Here is a 25106-nt window from a genome sequence, read left to right as displayed (position 1 = left end):
CATAAAAGCCTAGCGACATCCTGACACGTTGATAGAATGTTAATTTGTTAATGTGTTGTATTTTTGATGTAAGCCTAACTTTTGTCATAATGTTCTCTCATCACAGGATCACAAGAGCTTTGAAATCATTCCATTTTTAATATTTCGATGCTCCCAAGTTTAACTCGAGTTTTCCCTCCGACACTGCTGTGATCACCGACGTGTCAGCAACTAAGAATAACTTATTAATAACTCCACATCTTTAATGAATCATTATTGAAGATGCATGCGCCGATAAATTAACAGACATATTTACAAAAGACTTTGATGTTAGACACGTTTTTTAATTTCAATAACCCAAACCCCTGGGCAAGCAAATCCCATAATGTAATGTGTTGTTTTTTTATGAATCGGTAACTCCCCAGATATGCAATAAAGACACAGCAGTGCTCTACATTATTGATTCAGTTTCTAACAACCCAGAGTGTCTTTATTCACTGCAATTGGTGAAGAAGGAATCGCACACACTTATTTAAAAAATCATTGCACCAATTAGTGAAGTTGGAGCTTCTCCTTCTGCTTTAATAAGTCCTGCGAGATCTGATTTATAATAAGAACAGCGTTGTGTTCACCGTGGCGATGGCTTATTGCTAATTTGAAATCATTGACTGTGTTACCGAACATTCGGGAGGTATATCACACATCACGAGTATGTACACAGACGGGCTTGCCGGTAACTGTATGTGCACAAGGGCAGGGAAATACACAAATAGAGATACATCTTGCTGGGTCAACTTATATCATTAGTGATTGTTCTACCACAATCACTACAGGGCGGACGTTTGTTTTCTGTCAGGAATCTGTCTACATGAACACTTTGTTTATCAGATCTGTTGAAATTCTCATGTTTGCTTATGTCAGATCAGCAGTGAAATAATGTTTCTAACTTCCTGTGTAAGACACAGCCCCGCTCTCAGTCTCTTTCGGCCATTATCTGGTGCACTGCTAGCGGTGTGTCTTCAGGGAGCTGGCTGCCTTTTCATTAATGTCCCTCAGAGTTAAAGCCCGACGTCCTCTGGGACTGCATGTCATTGGCTGACAAGGTTTAGGGATTTGAGTGAATTTTCCTGCAATAATGGAAATATCCTAAGCCCCTGAGACAAACAGACAGGAGACTGGCAGGAAATATCTTAATCTGCATTGACCCTTTGCTGGCACAGTCCCATACCCTTAGTGAGAAGAACATGTGCGTGTACGCCCAAGCGCATGCATACCTGCACACGTCCACACGCACAGTACAGTACATCTGGATTGTGTTGCAGTGACCGTAGGCCCCTGAGTGTGCGGCCTCAGTGGCAGTGCGTGGGTGAGAGCCAGGGTCCAGTGCACCATGGTGGGGGCTCTCCATCACTCTGCCTCCTGGCTTGACAGGCCCTGGCTCTGGGGCCCGTCAAGGTCTTGCTGAGTGCACTCAAACTGTGCACTGCTGAGGAAGGGATTCTGTATCCTTCTAATGGATTACTCACCCACATCACCTGTCTGAGTGGATTCTTTTGACCGACAGACACGCACCGCATGCAGACATGTGCCCGTGCATGGTTGGGGAAGCATGGGAAGCTTGCATTCAACAAAAAAATCCTCCTTTAGCAAATCAGAATCACAATCGAGGGCAATCTAAGCAGCATTATGAAGACATTCCTCACTTTGTCTTTAAGAAAAACAATGCACCACCCAAAGAATCGGCCTTTCCTCATGCTGCATTACAAGTGAAGTCATTTCCTCTTCTAACTAAAAAGGTCACGCGTATTCCTCCGTCATTTACTCTTAATTCGGACAGAGAGAGAGGCTGGTGTCACGCTGCTGGACACCTGCGGACCTCGGTCAGGGCCGCAGCCCTAATCAGCCTAATACATATGTGTCACATCCAATGACCCACAGGCTCTTTTCATAATAAAGGTCACTCGGTGAGAGATACTCTGTCCCCTCAGGTCCTCCTTAATGGGCAGCCACTGCCGCTTTTATAACCAAGTACACTCAACTGACTCAGATAGTCTAGCATGTAGTGAACTACTGCACAGACGTCTTGGTCATCAGTAACTAATTCCATACAGTTTTTGTTTTTTAATTCAATCCATTCGTCCAATTCGTCCAATCCCGTACTTATTTTGTGAGTCAGGCAATATGTTTCTATAACATAATAATGACAATAAAAAAACCTTCCTTGCAAAGATGAAACATTTAGTGTATCGTCAACATCTCCTACTTAAATTTGCCGATAACACGGAGATAAAAGTGTATTCTGGTATTGTTTTGCAGTGTAGACTACTACTGTATGCACATACCCACAACTCAGGACCCACAGTTCTAGAGGGATCCCTCCTCAGTTGCTCTTCCTGAGGTTTATACCACTTTTTCTCTGTTAAAGGATTTTTTTAGGGGAATTTTTCCTTATCCGCTGTGAGGGTCCAAGGACAGAGGAATGTGAACAAAATCTATGAATGTTTATAGCTCAAACAAACAGGTATTGTGATATTGGCGTAATCATGTGGGTAACCTTTCAAGCTCCTTAAATGACATTTGCTTTTTTCTGTTTTATATCATTGTAAACTGAATATCTTTGATTTTTTGGATCAATGGTAAAATACAATGAGCAGTTTGAAGACCTCTTTGGGACGGCACTAGGAAATTGGGATATGCATTTTTATTGATTGTCGCTTTTTAAGTATATTCTTTAGACATTTTTGGCTTTATTCAAGAGCAGACATTAGAGAGATGATAGAAAACAAGGGTCAAGACACAAAGTTCCCCTGCCAGAACCAAACCTAGGGACACTGTGATCACCGTATTTAGTTGTCCACCAGACACCTAATTTTCTGATTTTCTACTGACAAAATAATCAATCAAGAAAATAGAAGTAATCATTAGTCGCCGCCTGATAAATGTAGTCGAAGATAAATAGTAATAATATCAAATATTTACACCAGTCTTTATTTCTCCTTCCAGATTACGTTAAGGTTAAGAACATGTATTCCTTTTCCGCCCTGACAGACACTGTACATCATTTTCAGAAAAAGGTGAAATGCTATTTCCAGTAAGTAATGGCTATAGAGGTCAGCTATTGATCCGGTGCTGAAGGGGACCTTAGGGGCATGTTAAGAAGGGCTATTGCTGCTTGTCAATGATCCCTTTATGGCCTTGGACTCGACAGGTGTGCTGCTATAAATCAAGGTTAAACTAGTCCTCTAATAGCAAATCAATGGCAGTCAATAGATATTATCATGTGATTATAATTCAGTCGAGTAAACCATTAGTCAAAACTTAAATAGTCTTTTTAGTGTGTCTGCAGCCGCCCGGCTCGAGAGGAGAGAGCCTTTGTGAGGGTTGTGTGTCGACGCAGACTGTTTTCTAAGTTCCCCTCTAAGTCATGCTATTGTGAAATGGCAAGGTCTTCCATTAGTTTAACTGAGGAGGTTGCTGAGATTTGAGAGAACAACGTAGAAGTTATATTGAGATAACCTTTACACAAGAGTAGATATTTCACCTGCATTAAGATTACCCTGAGAGCAACCCACTTGTTATTTAGCTCTAAGCCTCCTCTATCAATGTGGCTCTAGCTATTTGAAAGCAGCATCAGTCAAACGTGTCTGCTATGCAACTAAATGGGGCGCAGGGACATATCTATCTAACTATAACCTTTGCAGTACTGATATTTATGAAAAAGACCATTAGGCATTTGTGAGTTGCTTGCGCAAGGGCTTTAAGGCTAACAACGATCGTGAAGCGAGCCGCTATCCGGGGGTTTACAGGGATGTCTGTGTCATCCGTCTGCGATACAACACTGCCTGTGATGAAAATGTCATTATGCCCGGTGAATTTCTGAGAAGCTATGATACAAACATTGTCTCTATAACCTCTGTTGTAACAGCACAGACGATAATAGGATGAGTATGTATTGCTTTCTCTTTCTTTTTCCGTCTTTTACTCATTTTCTTTCTCTTTCTCTTAAGAGACCATGTCTTTGATGCCGGCCCCTCTGCTCCACTCATCACAAGCTGGACAGCTCTGTGCTCACCTTGCTGTCTTGAAGGACAGTCTATACTTTAGTAGTACAAGAGAGAGAAAGAAAGTTGGAGGCAGGTGTGCTCAAGTTGAAGCACTTCTCTGACTCTAACTTGGAAAAATGCATTGCACTGACAAGAGTGTGGTGAGCAGTACTGAACCGCAAACTGATCAAAGTAATATATTTCTGTATGAATCTAATTTATTCTTTGCTGGGGCGTATATCATGCTTAATTTTACATTGAATTAGTTATTGCTTTAAACTAATGTGAAAAATAAACGTACATAGCAATAATTGATGGTAATTTCATTCAGGAGACACTCCACATGATCAAGTGCAGCTAGAATCCAGTGTCTTAGGTTGCCCGTCTCAATGCTAATGTGCAAAAATGTAAACTACAAACCAAATCAAATTCAAAAGTGTCCTATCAATTGCATCAACACAGCAGCGGGAAGCCCTGTCTTTTATTTTGCATATTCATATGATTACTCTTCCAACGGACAACTACATTCACGTCAACGCCATTGTCCTTTGATTCCACATGATAAAAGCCTATCTCATTTCATTCTTGCACCTTTCTAGTCCAAACCTAGACACTCTGATTTGGTAAAATGTAATTCTAATTTATCATTTTTCTGCCCGAGGCAAAACTCTCTCAAGCCTGGGGCTGTTTGAAAAGCAGTTGGACACAAAGACAGACCCTGGGAACTTTGCCCATGCAGTCAATCAGTCAGACACCCCAGAGTGCCCAGACCCGAACAGCTTGTTTTTTGTCCACGGATATCAAACAGATTCTCCTCTCCCGTTAGATAATAAAAACATATAAATAGGAGTGAGTTGTTTCTGTCTTTTTTTTTTTTACTTGAGATGGTTGGTGGATACGCGGTGTCGCTGTGGTCAGGGGCTGGGCAGCAGGGTGGACATCAAAAGCCGGCAGAGGTCTGTGACGGTGAATGCAGCTGGTGTCTGAGTCTCCGTGCTGGACAGAGCTACAGGCAGGGCCTCAGCTGCCCCACAATAAAGACACACAGGGGAAGGCAGAGCCTTCAAAGGCTAGACAAATACACACTCAGCCATACACCGACAAATACACACACTCATGAACACACAGGCAAACAAGCACAAGAACACAAACAACAATGCCCCACGAAAAATTATTTCCTCCACCAAAATATCATGCAGGTTTTACAGACGAATCATGAAACCGTGCTGAGTTTCAACCTTTTCTTCTTGTTTGGCCACTTAACTTCTCCTAAATGAGGTTTACTCGTGAGTTTTGAAAGTAATAGCTGCCTCTTTGCAAATTCATAAATATAGTGGCTTGTCTGCATCTGTACAAATATTGTTAAATACAGTGAAATAGTTAAAGTCGGGTCTTAAAATGCAGGATGCCTAGGGACCCCTGGAGATCGAGGGTCACCAGCAAAATGACAAATAACTTTAATTAAGTGGAAATTATTAATTACAGAATCTTGATGAATATATTTACATCAAATGTTCTTTATCTTAGAAAGATAAGATAAAATCTTTCCCTTTTCATGACTCGGAGCTCTCTGGGTTTTTTGATATGAGACAGATAGATTATGATAAACTGTATTTGTGACTGTGAGATTGTACAATGATTTTTTTTTTCATGCGTGTGTGGAGGAGGGAAGAATCTGAAGGACAAAGAGTGAAATCCTGATGGCATGCTGTGGACAGCTTCATGTCTGCTGTGGTCCGGACTTCACAGTGGGACTCTGTGTCTCTGCTGCTGACAGTTTTTCCCTTGCGTCCACTCGGGAAAAGTATCTCAAAGGTTCTGAGTTAGCGTCATGCAGCAACAACACTTTTTGAGATTTTGACTTTGGTGAATGCATCTCAAAACAAAGCACAATTTGAATTGTAGTAATTGTTTGTCAGTTTCACGACTGGATAACTAAATGTTTCCATTTGATTAATAATGTCTCCTCATATCCCTTTACAGTCATTTGTGAAAAGATGATCTCAGAGGACAGTGGACTCTCAGTTCCACGTTTGGCCTGTAGAGGGCATGCCTAAACAGCAATCTGGTCAAGCTCAGTGGGGAGTCCAGAGACATACAATATCCCCACAGAAGAAAAGCACAGGACGACTTTCATCTGTCCATAAAGGGAGGAAATGGTTTTGTTAGATAGAAGAATACTAATATTACAATATGAAGCTGGGAGCTGATTAACTTAGATTTTTACAACATAACCATTTAGCTGTGGATTTTTTTTTTTTTAAGGAAACTACATGTGATTTAAACCAGAGACATAATACCTAAAATCACCCAAGGCAACTTTGCACAGTATAACTTTATTAAGGGCATTAGATTAATAAACTTTTGTCACAATACCACGTCTTCACTTGTACTCAGAGGGAATTTAAACAAACGACTCATTAGAATAACGTCCTCTTTCCTCTCTGAACGGGTTAGAGGTCCTGAATAAAACATGACTTATCTATTGCGATCACGTTAGTCGAGCCATTATTCATTTAACCATTTATTTATTACTCCATTCATCTACATAAATATTTAACTATGTCTTGGCATCTTTATGGACTGCTTGCTCTGCCGCTCAATTACAAGGAGCAGTGTCCTACCATGGCCATATGCCTTCTATCTGGCGACACTATATCTCCACAATTTATGGATGCCAACTCAGAGCAATATCATTCTGTTGGCTTTTATGTATATCTTAGCAAGTATTAATCTGGGCCTAATGACTGGCAACAATATGTTCCAGCCTGTGTCCCCAATAGGACCACTATTGTATACATATAATGTGGTGTAAAATAAATTGTGAGTGTTCTTTTTTTGTCATTGTTTAAATTAAATCGGAGGCCCATATGGGGTCCTCATGAGAAGCGTGCAGAATCCTCCGGACTCCGAGTAGCTTGACATGAATAGATGCATGGTTTATTACTCGCACACCACATATTCACGCCATATACTATAAGCCCTTACAAGTTTTCACTTCCCCTCCTACAACAAAAGCCCCTGCTCGTTTGGCGAGGGGAGCATGGAAGCATGCAGAACGGAGGGGAAGCGAGGAACCGTAAACACCCGCCATGGGTCCTCCTTTAAAGTGATGAACAGCAATAAAAGCAGCACTGGTTGTCTGCTGAGAGACAAAAAGAGCATTTGACCACCTGGGTGCACATCATTTTCTCATGCCGTTTCTCAAGCATGACTATCAGGAGATGTCCCCTTTAACATTATATGTGGCTAACTCAACCCAATCCCCAAGTCACATATAGCTCCTTTCATTCAGCAGGGCTGCACAGCTCGCTCTGTCATACCTGCTTCTGCAGCAAGAGAAATGTCTCTGCAGCTCTGTGACACTTTCACATGTCACTTTTCCTGCGAGGTCACCACCAACCATGGCCCGCAATTTGATCAACTGAGCTCCTTATTATCGCCTGAAAACAGAGAGAAGCCAAAATGACTTTCCGGGGTAGCAGAGGGAGTCTGTTGGGGTGGGATTAGACTGCATAACTCCCTGTGATCAGCATTGGATCACTTACTTTCCCTCGCATAAATCGCTATAACTGAGTATAAAGTTATAATTCCAGAGGGAAAAAAATATTTTTAGATCTGTTTGTTCTGTCTCGGACTCATGGCCCCAAAAAAAGGAAAAAGCAAAATCACCTCTAGATGCCTTTTAGGGCTCATGTTGCTGATTTAAATTGCGGGACTCTGCAAATCAACGGCAAATCAAACATCAGACCCACATATAACCCACCCCCATGTCCCAAAATGGGCTTTTTGTCAATTACAATCAAAGGCACTTTCACTGTTATCTCCCCTTTTCCCTCTGCCTTTCTTTTTTTCCATGAATTTCCTAAAATTACAGAATACTGTGTACACTAGATCCTCAATAGAAATCCATGTATTAGGAACAGCATTTTTAGTTTGATTTGTCTGTTTATGTGTAAGGGTTTTGTGTATATCTGTGTGCCATTATTAACCCCATGGCAAAAAATAGCCAGTCAGGGCCACTGATCTCATTTGTGAGCTATGTTAAGTTTATTTGCTTCTTATAATCCTTGGTTGCTTTCTAGACAGCTCAATGATCCAATGAAAAACATTTTAGCATATACTGCAAGTCCTCTCTTATTTAGTCATATCGCATAATGTGCTAATTAGGGATGTCAGTTTGGGTTTTTTGCGACAGCTGCAGCACCCATTAACCAGTAACTAACTGGTTAATTTTGTTTAAAAAGCATGCAATGACGTGAAATACAAGAGACGCCAGGGCTCGACATTAACACTCGCCCCCATCAAGTAAACTCTATGCCCTGGCAAGTTAAATGCTACATACAGTTGTCTGGTCAGGCAAATCAAAAATAAATGTGTTGTTAACGTCTGAAAATAAACTGCATGCTGCATGTGCGAGTCTGTCTCACTACCAAGCGCTGAACAGGGAGAAACATCTGACACATCCGACATACTGGAAACTGTAAGTTAAGTTTGGGGTTGATGATGTCATAAACAACGCTAACAGTCATACTGTTTTAACGAGGGCTTCGAATGGATCCCAACTCTGTCAGATGCTTTGTAATCCAGCCTTGACCTACTGTGTCTTTCGGAGACTTTATAGAACTAACTAAGTTAACTAATAACTCATACTCATAAATCTGACACCAAATGTCTTCTATGATTATTTATAATTTTTTCCGTGTTGAAAACAGTTACTGGTATTGTTAGCCACCCCTGCTAGCTGTCCATGATGCCTTTGTTGAGGGTTTTTTTTTCGGACTTATCTACGAATCAGAGGTCAGAGTTTCCAACTGTGTCTGTCTGTGGCTAACAGGAGTGTAACAGGCAAGTAGCTGAGATGCGCCAGGTTGTTGTAGTCCCCTCCTAGAAGTTCCAATATGGCGCTGTTGGTGTAACACTGATGGCAGCGGGTGCAAATTAACCTATAGACCGACGTGTGACCGGTCAAAAACATTTAATTATGGTTAAATGTTGACATTCCTAGTGCTGATTATATGATCTAAGGACCATTGCAGTATCTACAGACATACAGTGTGCGTATACTGTGTGTCTATGTGCATGCATGCGTGTAGATACTTTTCTTTTGTCAGTCACCAGGCTATGGCATTCCTTTCAATAGAGCAGATGTCTTGCTGAATCTTGGATAAAATCCAAGCAGCAGAAAAAGCACAGTAGAGGAGTCTCAGTTTCTGCAGCGTGCTCAGCTACAGTCCATACGTACGTAGTATTGCAAGAGACAGTGAGTCAGACTTTTACAACCCTCGCAGTGCTACTGCCTCTATGTAAATATAACCTCCCTCTATCTCTCTTTCTAAGTTAGTTGACCAGTGGTGTCCTGCTGGCTCAGCTTGGCCTGCGAAGTCTGCCTGGCGCATGGGTGACATGTCTGGCATGCCACTGCTGGCTCTTTTTGATAGCACAGAGAGTGTGTGACTGGCAGGCCATGTTTCTCATGTCTCCGGCCCCTGAAACAGCCATCACTCCGAGTGGATGTTTTCAATCCCTCAGCTCCGTACCCCTCGCAGCTCGGAGAGAAGGTCAAGTTTGGCCCATCAGTCACTGACCAAAGGGCGGGGCCTAGCAGCTGGTGGCCATCAACGGCTGCTATGATGTTCGGTAGCCCCAGCCCTCTCACATGTCTGACCTATTTGCAGTGTTTATAGATACCTTTTGTTTAGCCTAAGTGTAATCATATGTAAAGGCTAATATATGGAAGAAAAGATATGCCTGCTTATCTAAACTCAAGCACAAACTTTGGATAACTTTTGAAACAATCTCAGTATGATACACTTTAAGAGTACCAAGTGTAAAAAAAAAACCTTTAACTTATGCTTTAATATAGATCTGTAACACATTTGACCTCACATGGAGAATGCTTCACACACACGGGTCATATGTTTGTGCACTGACACGTTCAGCTGCATGTCACATGACTTCAAAGCAGGGAAACCCATGAGGTGGTCATTTGTGTGTTTACCCAAGTTTGGGTCAGTGTTTTCAGGTGCAAATACACCTTTACATGCCCTTCTTTCACCACTCATAGACCCGCACACACACACACACCATTTACACCCGAACCCATACCTATATTGACGCACACTTTCCCTGGTGTTGTTTTAGCAGGGGGAGAGCAGCAATGGTCTGGAACAGGCCTGTTTTTTAGTGCGGGTCAAACTTTGGCCAGGCCTGAAGGCAGCAGCCATCCGATCCCTCCCGAGGTGCCTCTGGTCTGGGACCCGTTTGAACCTCCACCTGCTGAGAGAACTTCACTTTAGATACATTGTTCAGGCCTCTCTGAACACTGCGGAGGGGAGGTGGGACATTATGTTAAAGTCAACACCACAGGATCAGTTCGCTCTTTGTACTGGGCTTTGAGGGTGACCTCCATTCTTGGACCATGTAAAGTGAAGATGAAGTGCAGTAACTCATGTGGTCACACACATGGGCTGAGCAGAAGGTTTTTCTTCTTTAAAGCTGATTTTTTTTTTACTTTAACTGTAATTTAGGAAACGGGGCTCTGTACTTAATACATGCGCATCACATTGTCATACCTAAATGACAGACTAGGCTGTTTGCCAGTGACTCCCCAAATCAAATATATGACCACTGGAGAGCAGTAGCAACAGGAGCATGTACTAGCGATTACACTTTTAAAAACATGTTTAACGTTGTGAAATGGGCGCAGTAACGCACCACAACTATGTGGGCCGGTTTAGAAAGAAGATCATAGTTTGGCTTAGAATAAGTACATTTGTTATGTTGACATTTGGTGTCATACGTGACACAGACAGTAGTCCTGGGTGAAAGTCCTGTGTTTGTTTGACCCGTCCTCCACCTCAACCTCGTCCGTATGTGGACTTTGCCACTGTTTACACTACGTCACCCGACTTAATCCTCTGCTCCCATCATAATTACTATGGCCATGAGAGGTCGCCACCTAACAATGAATGAATATACGTGAAATATGGTTCATTATAAGGTTCTTGCCAGTTTTTCGAGTGAGTATGGGCTGCACATATACCGTACGGCTCCAGACTAACTTTCCTACTGGTGCTGCCAAGGAGTGTAGCGATACATTGATCTGGATCTAAATATCGGGAATAAATCAGCAGTCTGGAAATATTTTTTGATTTTGAAAGGTCATCTTAATCCATGTGCTGTTTTATATGTGTTAGTGGAGTCAGTATAAAGTAAATTTTACTGCCCTTAAGCAGTTACAGTTATTTACATTATTTATGTGTTGTTTTTATTTTTTATTTTTTATGGCCATTTGCTCTGATGCAACCGCCTGTCTGTCTCTGGTTGTTGGTAGTCATCACTCTGTAGTTTCACTTAATGTCCTGCCCACAGCACTATCTGATTGGTTACACATATAAATAACAGCTTATCAACACTGAAGGCTGCCGTGCCACAGACGGGCCAAGAGACTGGAGCTGCTGCTCCAATCAGTGAGTGGAGCTGTGAGTTGAATATTATAGAAGTTTGCAGAAAGCATCACAATCCTCTTTAGACTGTTTCAAACTTGACAGTATAATCATTCTGAATGGTTCCTTCTGTATTTCCTGTGGGAATGTTTTGCAGTTTGAGTGACATCAGCTGACAGGAAGTAAACATGGACCCAATCTGTTGCCTAGGAAAGCAATTCCAGTGAGTAGTTACTGGATGTAACTTAAGTTGTATAAGTACAAGGACTCAGAGGAGAGGAAGAGGGAGTGAGACCATGCGTGTCCACAGGCAAGAGAGGTGACGAGTTTATCAGTTCTTATTATCTTTTATAAAAATGCAGCGCAGTAACGATACAGATTTCATTCATTTACTTTAATTTCATAGACCAGATATAGATAACTGCCCATGCTCATTCAGCCCTCACTAGACCTGTCGTCACTGTAGACTTCAGTCAGCAGTGTATACTTCATACACTTAACTGATATTTATATCGATATTTCATATTTATTTCAAACATGTAAAAAAAAAAAAAAAAGACAAACATACAAACAAGCAGACAGACAGAAAGAAAGTAAGATTTACAAATAGTAAAAGCAGTTGTCAGTGTTACTTTGATTTACACATTGGAAAAGAAGAGGTAGTATAATCCTATTTAATCCCACCTCTTCTCCATAAGTCATTGAGTTAAATGAAACAGCTTCCTTATATAGTTAAACCTATACCTTAGACTTCTCTAAATATACCATTGTTACTACCTTTTAACTTTGTCACACAAAAATAACCCATGCATGTGTATATAGTATTAATTACCAAATATTTATCTTACAAAAACCTGACTTAGTATATAACATAAATTACCAATTATCTGTGACTTACAAGTATAAACCAGTCTAAATATACAATATATATACGTATATATTACCAGTTGTCTTCACCTTACAAAAAATAGATATCAATTTCATCAACTTGTCTTGCAATCTTTTTGTATTTAAATAAGTGTACATATGAATTATACAAAGTATGAATATATGTAATTCTGCCAGTATATAGTATATATGTGTGTGATAAACCTGAGAAGAATTGTACAGTACTACTGGGCTTTATGGGGCACATGCACATCATGTGCTGTGTGTTGGGCATTAAGTGCTGGCAGGGGCACCAGTGATAATGATCTTAATGCACTCACATGAATGCGACCATGTGAAATTTTAACTCTCACACTCACAAAAAATCATCGCAGTCTGGAGCCCTGACACATGACATCTGTTAACTGTATAGGGTTTTTGCAGGTTTACACCGAGGAAGCTATCACTTAGTTATTATTACTTAGGACATTAGGACTGTCCCTTAAAAAAACAAGTTAAAAAAACTTAAACTAACATTTAATACACTGGATGTATCTTGAACATGAACCACATAACCTGATCTGAAACTTTGTTGTGGAATATATGTTGCGACCTCACTACCAACAGGCTAACACTCCTGAGAGGCTGCTGCACATTTTAAAGTCAGCAAACATCTTTAAGTTTATCCAGTGTTTTTCCACCTATGGTATAAAATACAAAATGCTTTCACATATGATTTCATGTCATGCTTTCGGCATGACTTGATAGTTTTCTCAGTTTTGCATCAGAAAACTATAATACCTATCGGCTATAAGGCCCACTGTGCTTATATTGTACACTCAGGATTTTGAGCTTGAAACAGATAATTATAGATCAAATAGTTCTCCCACGTCAATGGCAGTTTGAATTTTGGATTAAAGGTGACAGCCTGAGGGTGTATTAGTCCATTGCTTGCATTGCTGCAAATCAATAATCAGGCAATACTGGATTTATTGGATTTTTGCATTAATGTGATGAACTTATCAGGTATTTGATCAACTGACTTAGCTAAAACAAACATTATCATTTGGTTATTGTATCTATAAATAGTTTCCCCAACTTCATTTCCTCATAATTTACCTTGTCACAATACATACACACTGATACCACAGTGTTAAATTACATAAACCTTATTAAAACATGAAAATATAAACAACCCTGATTGTCCCCCTTGTGATGAGCTGAATATGTTATTTTCATTGAAACAGTATATTAATCTTAAAGCTGATTCATCATGTGATTTACTTATCGTTTTTCATTTTGTTTGTGTTTTTTGTTCAGAAAAATCCCGCAGCAGAGCGCACTGTCCACTGTATAAATAGGTGCTACTCCTGGCTGCATGTTCAGGTTTTCTGTGTTGTTTTCTGCCCGTGCACTCTACTTGTCGGAAGAGGCAGGATGAGAAGTCATCCATCTCCAGCTAACAGCCACCAGTCTGGCCCCATGCTGGAGCCCCAGAGAGAGGAAGCGATCGCTCACAACACAGGAGCACATTCCCCCTCAACACAGGGGGGACAAGGCCATTTAACCCATCAAGGCCCGGTCTACTTTTCTTTGCTTTCACGTGCAACTGTGCATGTGTGTATCTGCTGTAGTGTATTGTTCTGTCATTGGGCGCACACGTGTCTATGTGTATGTTAATGCATGCACAGTCATTAGCACCATGTCCCAGCCTCTCCTGTTTGTGTTGGTGGGCTCTTCACTACAATGCGCCTGGCGGTAAGTACTTAAATAGCCATCCTGGGGTCAGACCACATATACAGTAGCACAGTACATCCCTCACATCCCCCCACCTCTACCCCCTATCTCTCCTTGATCCTCAATATATAATTCCTAGAGCACCCACCCCCTGTCTCTCTGTCCTACTGGCATGACGATAGCATCCCTGGACACACAGAGACTTGCAGTATAACCAGCCTGAGGAATTGACACTCCAAGTGTTTCTCCACACTTTTTCTAATGGCATTGTGAGCCCCCCGCCACTGCTGGGATGGAAGGTGTTTAGCACCTCACTGTTTTTACTTTGACAGAGGAGGGACACTAGCACTCCCCTGGCTATATAGGCCTCGACCAGTTCCACTGTTATCATTTCCACTGTGGGCACGCTTCCTCCCATTGAATCACAGGTATTTATGTGGGTGGCGGCTTGGCTTGGCTAGCTGTGCTAGCTCTGTAAGCCAAGGCTTGGTTTGAGGTTTCAGGCAGGTAAAAATGCTGTGGACAAGGCACGTCTAGGTGACACCAAGGTGAAAAGCTCCATCTGTATATGGGCATATGCCTCAGACAGACAAATGTGTGATAGAGAGATAATGGTTGACCATGCACCATTACAGAAATAGAAGTGTCCGTGAAGAATGAGACAACAATGGAAGGAACACTGGAAATGAGAGAGGTCTTGCGTGGTGAATACATATGCACTGAAGCTATCGAGTGAGAAGGAGACGAGAACTGAACGGGTAGTTAGGTCAAGAAATGAAAGAAAATGGAGTCAATAAATGTTAGGCAGAATGACTTTTAAACAATAAAATTGACGACCCTTGTCTGTAGAGGTAAAGTGTGGACGTTGTGAGCCATGACCAAAAAGCTATTGTTGACTAACGTCAACCAAGTGCGTTATCTTTGACCCCTGCGGCTAGAAATGGAAAAACAGAGTGAAGGGAGGAAGCAAATATGAATTACAGACAAACATGGTAGTGTAGCAATGGAAGGAAAAGAAATGAGTCTTTAGACATTCAGAGTCAATTCTGTAAATGATCGCACAGTAGCAAGTATCCTCAGGTAATATATTTGTATTCATAAAAAAAGTGCAACTACACTTTCCCCCCCCTTCACAAGCAGTGCTCTCCATGACAGAATGGCATTCTGGGAGAAGACAGACTGCAAAGGTCATAATTATTTGCGGTCATGCTGCTCCTCACTTAACAGATGGAGACAACCTGAGTCAACATTTTTCAATTAAAAAAGAGAACACAAACAAACAGAGGGGAAGAGAAAACACACACTCGCGCGCACACAAAGACGTACACACAAGCTGGAAAAAACGGAAATGACCTTGAGGACCTGATACCTCATTAAAAGTGATGCTCCAAGCCTGCAAACAGGCTAATTAGACAAATCCTGCTCACACTTAGCAGTAGTACACATGGTGGGGGGTGCGAGGGATCGTATTGTGTTTGTGTGTATGTCGGAGGAAAGAGTGTTTTAGCCAGATCTGAGTGGAAATATCTGAAGACACTTAGGTCTGTGAAACAGGAGGGCAAACTGATACAGAGACAGACTGAATTAACACGCTAACTCATATGGATGCATTGCATTTTGATTATAGGTGGATGATGATCTGTCTCACCAAAAGAGCAGCAACTACATGTGGGAAGGATTAAAAAATATACTGAAATTAAGTATGTACATATCATGTCATATGCAAAAAAAAAACAAAACCCTTATGGCACAACATAGTATGAAGTTTAACTAATTTATTAAAAATGTTAACACTTTATTTGGATGGTCCACCTAGTTTATAGAGTATTTGTTTCATGATACAGATGATACATTGTATCATGATACCTATGTCGTAGCCTGACATGCACCTCCTCAGAAATGAAACTATACATAGCGGTGACGCAGACACAGACCTCCTGTCTATATTTATAAGCTGAAACCATTTCCCTCAGTGGAAACAAAGCTTTTATTTACTTTTGTTTTACAGATAAGAAACAATAAATTATGAAGACAATAAAGCCTCCACAAAAATGCATTTTAAGTCTTGTGTGTGATTTATCCTGGCTTGATATGAGTAGAGGAAATCTCTGCTTTTTTTCTAGGCTAATTTATACAATGTTAAATGCCATAGACTTGTGCTAATAATGTTAGCATGTTATATTTGTTTGGAAAACGTGTTTAGTATAAGACAGTTGATTTGTCAATGAACCTTGTGAGTTGTAATGGAACCGAACTTTGTGATGTTATCTTTGTTAAATGTTGGGAACCGAACTTTGTGATGTTATCTTTGTTAAATGTTGCTGTTGTCCCTGGTTTCATACGAGTAGAGAAGACTGCTAGCTGCTAGGCTAATTCATACAATGTAAAATGCCCTAGGCTTGTGCTGAAGACATTAGCATGTTGTATTTGTGGGGAAAATGTGTCCAGATAAAGACAAGTGCTTTGTCTGTGAATGCTGCAAGTTATAGTGAAGCTGATTTATGTACTTGTATTTAAAATTGTCTCTATTAAGCCATGTTTAATGTGTGTACCGCACAAGTATAAATGCTCATAACAGCTTATGCGGCATGCGTAGGCTACGGCGTAGGCTCTGCATAGAGCTGATGGACAAATATGAATCCTGCTTTAGTTGAGATTCAACAACTGCATTGTATTTAACAAATATTGTTACCAAACATTTCGTTGTTTGACTTAAAAACAGGTGTACAAGTTTTAATTTAAATCACTTCACCAAACAGTTACCGAATAGTTTGATCAATTTGTTAATTAGTTGCTCTGATATAAAACTTTTTTGCTCCAAAGGGAGCAGCACAAAGTCTGATAAATTTCTTCAAGCGATGTCACTTCAGTCGATTGTGGTTGAAAAAAATAAATAAATCTTGGGGTTCAGAGTTAGAAAGAAGTGACCTTACCAGACCTCTGCAGCCCACTACTCATCTCTACTTGAAGCTGTAGTGGCTTAATGCTACATTAGCTGCTACTAGCATAACACACTCAAAACTCTAAACACACAGTCAGTGGTCAAGATGGAGTAGTCACCAGGTTTTGTTGATAGAATAGGCTGTCTCTTTCTCATTTTCCTGCTTACTAACTGACTACCCTGTAAAAGCGGTATTAAAATTGCTGGTTGCTGCATATTATTGTGCTAGAAAAATGCATGGCCATGGTAAACAGTCTGCACTGCCACAAGGTAATGATATATGCAAAAGACAAGGAAATATTGTTCTTTTATATTTTTAGCGTAACTGTTTTGGGCGGATAGGCCATACGTCTACATCTGACAAACATAAAAAGACACATAACAAGCCTCCATTTTGTTGCTTTCCTCAAGTATAAAAGGCTTCCTGGAGAATGTTAAAGGGACAGTTCCCCCCAAAATCAAAAATACATATTTTCCTCTTACCTGCAGTGCTGTTTATCAGTCTTTACTGTTTTGATGTGAGTTGGAGATATCAGCTGTAGAGATGTCTGCCTTTTCTCGAATATAATGGAACATGATGGCGCACGACTTTTGGTGCTCAAAGCACCAATTTCTAAATTTGAAAATCTCATCAGCAATGTCTCTTTGCAGAAATCATCACCCTGTTGCACAAAATAATCCACAGATCTTGTTGTGAGCAGTTTCATGAACTGTTTTCTTTCTACCAAACTACACCCGCCAACTGTATCACTGCACAGTAGGTAGTGTGCGTCTACTGCAAAAGGGCTCATGACAATGCGAGATGTAAACATTAATGGCGTCCTCCTCAGCTGAGCTGGAACGTTAGCAAACTAAGTGATGCTAGGTCAGCTAGCAGTAGATGCTGCTGCCTTCTGCGCAGTGATACAGTTGGCAGGTGTAGTTTGGTGGAAAATAGTTCCTACATGAAACTGCTCACAACAAGGTCTGGATTATCTTGAGTAAACGTGTCATGATTCTTGGAGAGAGACATTGCTGTTGAGTTTTTAATGTGGTTTTTTTTTGGCACTTTGAGCACCACAAGCTGAGTGCCATCTAGTTCCATTATATCGGAGAGAAGGCAGACATCTATATAGTCGATATCTCCAACATTTGGCAACTCACACCAAAACAATGTAGATTGATAAGTGGCACTACAAGTAAGAGGGAAAATATGTACTTTTGATTTAGGGGTGAACTGTCCCTTTAAAGGCAAATATTGTGCATACTAGTGTGCTAATAAGATAATTATGTTGCTGAAAACCAAATGAATCAATTTTTCACTTTCATGTTACAAGACTTAAACTCAAGATTAGAAGATCTAAAATAACTCTGAATGTAGAAACTAGACAATTTAAGTTGATTTGACTCAAAAACCAACCAAGAAAAGGTGAATATAAAGTGTGAATGATGATTTAAGAATTTTAAAATGTAGCAATATGTAGCCATGCACAATTATTGTTTTGTGTGCCCAGGTCTTGAGATACCCACCTCTAAAACTTTATTTAGTTATTTATTTTGTGATTTGGATGGACCGATCCTTGAACAGCAAAGAAATATTGCAAAGCAATATCAGTAATAGCAACTTTTTTTTTGATTGACAGCAGCATCCTGGTAAACATCATATCAAGCTGACAGCCCTGGAGAACTTAGCCAGAATGTGACAGCCATCACAGACCCACATCCACACATGAAAGGGCTTTGTGTTGTGAAGCCCCTCTACTGAGACAGAAGAGGACATGTTGTTCTCAGTTAGAAACAGACATTCAGAGAGAGAGAGAGGGAGTGTGTGTGCGCTTATGTATGTGTGTGTGTGTGTGTAGCCTTACTGCGATAGGACAAGGAGTGCTGATTTAGACATAGCCAACCCAAACACAGATGCCCCAGTCCTTCCTTCCTGTGGGTAACAGAAGGAGACACAATGTGTTCAAGAGGCCGGAGCTGACAAAGGGATTAATCCGACGACAACAAATGTTGCAATCTCTGGCATAAGTCGCAGCAGAAAAATACATATCATATGGCCGCAACAGCTCTGACACAGACAAACATGCACGGAGCCAGAAACGTCCCGGAAAAAATAAAAATCATGAAAGAAGCTGCAGTTTTAAAAAGAAGTAACTCAGTAGTTTGCTGCCCTAAATGTATGAGTGTCACATATTTTATCTTCAAAAAAAAAAAAAAAAACCTATTCCTTTAGCTCTGGGAATGAATCTGCAGCAATGATTTTTTTTTTATTGACATATAGTATCTCCCACTGGTAATCTGTCGATCTCGCTATTATCTCTTGCTTTCTTGCCATTGTCGGATCTCACATCTTTCTCTCTATTTCTTCCTGTGTCTGTCTCTTTCTCTCACACCCTGTCTGAACGTTGTTTTGGGGGGCTGATATGAACCTGTGAACATCTGCCCACGATACAGTGGGAGGAACAGACGAGAGAGAGACTGAGATGAGGTTGAGTTCATGTGAACCACCCATGGCGCCGGACTGTTACGGCCATCAGTAAATCTATCATCTGACTGCTATCAAAGGTTCTCTCTCTGCCTCTGTGTCCGTTTGTGTGTGTGTGTGTCCGTTTGTGTGTGTGTGTGTGTGTGTGCGTCCATGTTTTTCTGTGCGAGCCTGTCTGTATGTGTGTGTTTTCTTCTCAAATAACATAATCCCATAAGAGGGTGGGAGAGACATTTTTTGAGGATAAGGGGAGAAAAGAGAGGAAAAAATGATGGCAGTGAGGAGAGAAAAGGCGATGAAGGGAGGGAGAGGGGGGGCAGAGCAGAGCAGGAGAAAAGCATTAGTAGTTCCAGCCAGCTGCCAAATGATGCCCTTGATTGCCTCTCTTCTTGTGCAGAAACAGAAGGTGTGAGGGGTGATTAGGCCTGGGCCCGATCCCTGATGAACAGATGTTAATAACAAAGCCCATGTTCATTGTGGTTAATAGCCAAGCGCGCCAGGGCTGGCTGCTGAGGCTAGGGGAAAATCTGCCTCCATAGCTCTTCTCCTCCCCTCTCCCTTCATGGGAGAGAGATAGGCTCCCTCTACTAATGTTTTGGCTGTACACTAACGTAATGAGCATGGTATTTGCAAGAAAAGGTAATGATAATCAGTCACGGGGGCAGAAAAAACACAGCAAATGATGGTGCGTCGCATTCAGGAGATAGAGGAGCTCAGGGTTTGTGCTGTTAACTTTTAGTTGATGATAGCCTTTTGATGATATCAGAGATAAAGGGATGTTAATAAAGCTGGGCTGCATGGCTGAAATCACTGTTGCCTCATCTTTGATCCTATTAGGCTATTGTCTTCAGGCGGTAATGACAACAACTATAATGTGCAGAGGAATCGTCATAATTCAGTTTCATCAAAGCTAAAATCATTCAATTCTAAACTATATAGAGCAATACTCAGCATCTAAAGCTAAATCATCCGCCGCTAACAAGTTAAACATAACATTTTGAATATGTGTTGTCAAAATATCGACCTGAAAGGGGTCAGAGGTCAAGGCAGAAAGGGTTAACAGTGCGGACAAATACATCATCAGCCTTGTTTATGAAAGACAAAGCCACAACAGCTCCCACAATGCCACATCCTTCCTCCTCAAGATAACACAGTTTACTTATAAAACATTCAAATGCGATGAATTATTGAAGTGAAGCAGATGTTGCAAATTGAATACTTTCGCCCCGTTTCCATTGGTGAGGAAAAACTTGCTATTCTTCCAGAAGTATGTATGCGCCGGCACCAATTCTCTTTTCTCTCTGTGTACACAGCATGGAGGGAAGACTCATCTCGCACTCAAATATCTCCGTGGGGAATGGAAAGATGGCAGAGATGCATGCCGAGGCCACTCCTTTTATCCGGGCCTCGGAAAGAGAAACATTGGCACCGTTGTCAGGAAAAATGTGACATTTCCTGCACTGTGATACCTCACATCTTCAAATTGATGCCTTGTCTGGAATAGACAGAAGGAGGTGTAATGAATGTGCTTCGGTGACACAAAGACATGCCACCAGGACATTGTGGCATCTCAGCTCTGGAGCGTCCTGACTGGTTTGCTTTTTAAAGCGCAGAGGGCCAGCTGTTTATGTTATTCAAATTTAGAGGGGTTGGAGAAAATGTGTCCATCTACTGTTGTGGGGGATAATAATTTGGGCGAAAGCATCCATTTCTGAAACCGCTCTTTATGCTATTTTTGTCAATCAGACTACATTGAAAAGTATTTTCCATGACACTGCTTGAATTCCTCTTTATATACAGCTGAAACTTGGACAAAAGATTCAAATGATTGTCATTTTCTTCAGTATTCACGCTGTCATCTCCACATATCGTCTGAATCATTCCTCCTTTATGTGAAATCTTCCACTGGTAGGGGACCGCGTTACTGTATGTGTGGCGTACAGACAGACTCATGGGAGGTCATGGGAGTTCTGAGCTGACAATCAAGAGACCAGCTGTCACTCATAGCCCCATCACCAGCCGCGCCACGTCGAGTCTTGTGACGACCACATGACTACAATGGCACATTTCTCTTCTGTCTTTTGGCAGGTACGTATCAGCGTGATGGATTGGCATTACAGGAAATCTTTCATCAAGACCCAAATATCCTTTGTAATCACGCTCATTGTGTGACATGAAAGCGCATGCACGTTTTCATATCGGGAAATCATAAACTGTATATGTACAGATCAGACGAGCTCAGCTACCCCCTCACTGACACCTCCCATCCTATACATCTCAGTTTATTTTATCACTTTATTTTTTTATCAGTTTAAGTGGATGTCATTTAACACTAATAACTGAATATAAATACATTTATTTTATTATATTTATTCATATCTTGCACTGCACTGTCGCCACACTGTACTTTTTTAATTTACTTGTTTAATTTTAGCTTATATTTGTATATCTTCTATTAAGGATGTCATGGTTAACCGCTAATTGGCTTACCGCTGAGAACATTTTTGGCCAGGGGTCATGGCTGCATGTCGGTCTATAGGTTAATTTTGCTATACTTAAGTTTACTGCACTTTGCACCACCCAGATCTGGTGGGAGCTAATGTTAGCTAGCGGCACCGCTCCTTCAGCATTGGTGTGGAAACACTGTACCCACCCTCAATTTTGAGCTGCAAAGCGTGGTTAACTACTGTTAGCTCTGTTAGCACCATTTGCAGTGTCAGCACGGCTAGTGGTGCTAACATACCTTACAATGCTAAAGGGGTATTGTGACCCAGGAATGAAGTTGCTAACTCAATGGGGCTACCTCGTGGGAGACCAGAGAGTGGCCACAATGTTTTTCGCAGCAACATGTCCCATCACTGAGACAGCATTACCAGTGGTAATCACAGAATGAGCCGCGCCACTAGCTAGCTTCCACCCGACCCAGGTGGTGTTCAGTGCAGAGTGGCCAAAGAAGTAGTGGAGACCGAAGGGTTGACGGTGGGAACTATGTTTCTGCTATGATTCAGCTAGAGGGACATCTATCAGCAAAGCCGATTTCCTTTTCCTAATTTCTTTTTGTCTCGTGTAAAGCATTTGCCTCGTTGAAAGGTACAATACACATAAATTTGCTTTGCTACAGTTCATACTGCTACCACTTGGTGCCGCAGAGGCTGGACATTTCAAAAATGTATCCATTACTTTTAGCGAACTATTTTAAATCCATTACTTTTAGCTTTTGCAACATTATTCAGTACTTAAATCGAGGCATTTCAGTTTATGCATTACGTTTTTCTGTCTTTTAACTGTTCATCCATCACTGGTAGCTAAATCCTCAGACTTCTCTGTGTACTTGCCAGCTAGGTCTTTACATACTCTTAATCACTTTATATTATCCCAAGCAGTAACCTTCAGGACTGAAAAATGAAGCCAACGCGAAGTGCCAAAATTGCAGTTCTTTGAATCGCCACTTGAGACTGGATCCAAAAGTGACTCCCATGTTAAAATGCCTAAAACTTTACAGGATAAATAAACATGTTTACAGCCTGGTACAAAACATGGTTTTGCTCTCTGTAGCTAATTTTAACATTTATGACAACTTTCTGGGAGGTTATTTTTTTTTTATATAACCAATTTAAATTTTATTAAGGTGTACATTTATAAATTGTTAAGGGGATGGTCAGATTCAGTGACCAGCTGTCTGTGAAGAATCATCACAGTCTTACAACACTTTTACACAGAGATTCTGTAAAAGAGCCCCAACGAGAACCCTTCATCAGGTCAGCTTTGCCTTTTTTATTTCTTTTTATACAGAACCAAACAACAAAAAGCATAATGCTGCCCCGGTATATGTTTTAAGAGAGCATGCGGGCATTCTGGAAACAAAAGAGACATGACAGGCGTGATGTGTAACAACAGCATCAGCCTTTAGTGTGACATATTAACACATGCTTCGGGCACCTTTTAAAACAATAACAATGGCATAACATGGCAATAAAAGTCATTTGCCATTCCTGTTATATGGCAGCTGATCTCATCCTCTGCTTGGAGTGTAAGAAGCTCCCAAACCTCATTGTCTCCCCAATTTGTGTGCATTTTTGGTTATTTGAGTTAGCTGCTAACTGCTATTAACTGCCTTTTAAGTCTCCTGGCCATGGGTGGCACACATAAAACATCATCAAAGTGTCACATCCGTCCTCTATGGCCGGCTGTCCCTTTTACACAGACACTGATTCGCTGCTGTTACCACCTCTCCACACCTGAATCCTTTATACAGAACAGTGAGGCAGAATAATGGCCGGACATTCCTGCCTTGACCAGGCATTGTAAAAGGGGCTTGTGAGACAGATCCACTCTTCACTTCTCCACAGCTCAACCCTCTTGTCCAAATGTGGGCACTTCTGGCTCCAAAAATCCATATCCAAATATTCCTGAGGCTGTTTAATCAGTATTCATAAACAAAAATGCTGTATCACTGATATTTCATGCTCCCAAGTCTTGGCTGATACTCTGTGAACTATATGTTTTTTATAAGTTCATCATTTTCTAGGTCGTGCGTGGCTTTAAGGGACAGTAATACTTGCTCACACTGAGGCAGCTAAAATATCCCAGGACACGAACAATACATTTGAATGCTGAAATTCAGTGATATCCTCCTTTAAAAAGAAAATATGATATAGATGACAGCCCTGGTTCCTCCTTTAAATTGAAAGGAGACAATGCTAGTTAAGAGTTATATTCCCAGCGGTATGCTTCCTCTCACAGGCGTCAAGCACCACTGTTTAATGTACACTCATGCCCCATCTACCTTCTCTTCCATTATTCCACTCTCCAAACCTCCGTCTCATGCGCACTTTCCCCAGGCCCCATGCTGTCCCTCTCTATTTATTGAATACATCTTTTACTCTGCAACATTTTTCCACCTGAGCTGGCAGTTGCAACTTTTATGGGGGTGGTGTGCACACAGGGCCACGGAGAGAAGAGGACCCTCGTACTTTCATTGCACGCATCATGCTCCAGCGAACGAGGGCCATCTAGGCTGAAATGAACTAACAGGGAAGATGACTTAGACCTTACCCTTTTTTTTTTTTTTCTCTTGTTTATATTATTTAAGACGGAGTGATAGCAGCACTTGGTATTGCCCCCACTTCACTTCATGAAAAAATAACAACAAGTCAATAGAAGGCCACCAGCTGAGAGGAGATAGAACAGGGATTTGAAAGGGTAAGTAAACAGCAACCTGATCAACAAAACAATCTATTATTCAATGCCATTTTTGGCAAGATCAGTTTTTACATGCCCCCAATTTATCAGGCAAGCCAAGCAGAGAAAACACATAAACAAGCTTTCAATGTGGGAAAAAAACTCATTGAGGCATCTTTGATGGTGACACGTCGCTTTAAACCATCATCAGAAACACTCAAATAGAACTACTTAATGCCCATCAGGATTTTTTTCTGCCGTTTTGAATACAGCTACAGTACAAGATATTGGCTCTTACTTTTTCTGCGTGCACGGCTTCAGGCATCACAGTGATATCTCACCCCGTTACACATGAATCTGCATTTTATCTGTGTCCACATTTTACAATGTATGTTCTGTCAGGTGCAACTTTTCATACATGATGTAACCCTATCAGACGCAGG

General features: G+C 41.1%; 1 protein-coding gene across 1 annotated transcript in view; it reads right to left on the bottom strand.

Moving 5' to 3' along the window:
- si:ch73-206p6.1 (phospholipid scramblase 1) overlaps positions 1-18916 on the bottom strand; it is a 65394-nt gene extending 46478 nt beyond the window's left edge. The window contains exons 1-2 of the mRNA XM_050056300.1: positions 18863-18916; positions 10131-10301 (exon numbers count right to left, since the gene is read on the bottom strand). The gene's annotated coding sequence lies outside the window, so the exon portion shown is untranslated. The remainder of the gene's footprint in view (positions 1-10130; positions 10302-18862) is intronic.
- Positions 18917-25106: the final 6190 nt, after the last annotated feature.

Source organism: Epinephelus moara, chromosome 11 (genome assembly GCF_006386435.1).
Source record: "Epinephelus moara isolate mb chromosome 11, YSFRI_EMoa_1.0, whole genome shotgun sequence".
NCBI classification, from domain to species: Eukaryota; Metazoa; Chordata; class Actinopteri; order Perciformes; family Serranidae; genus Epinephelus; species Epinephelus moara.
Note: the sequence above shows the minus strand (reverse complement) of the source record. Positions and strands in the feature narration are given on the sequence as shown.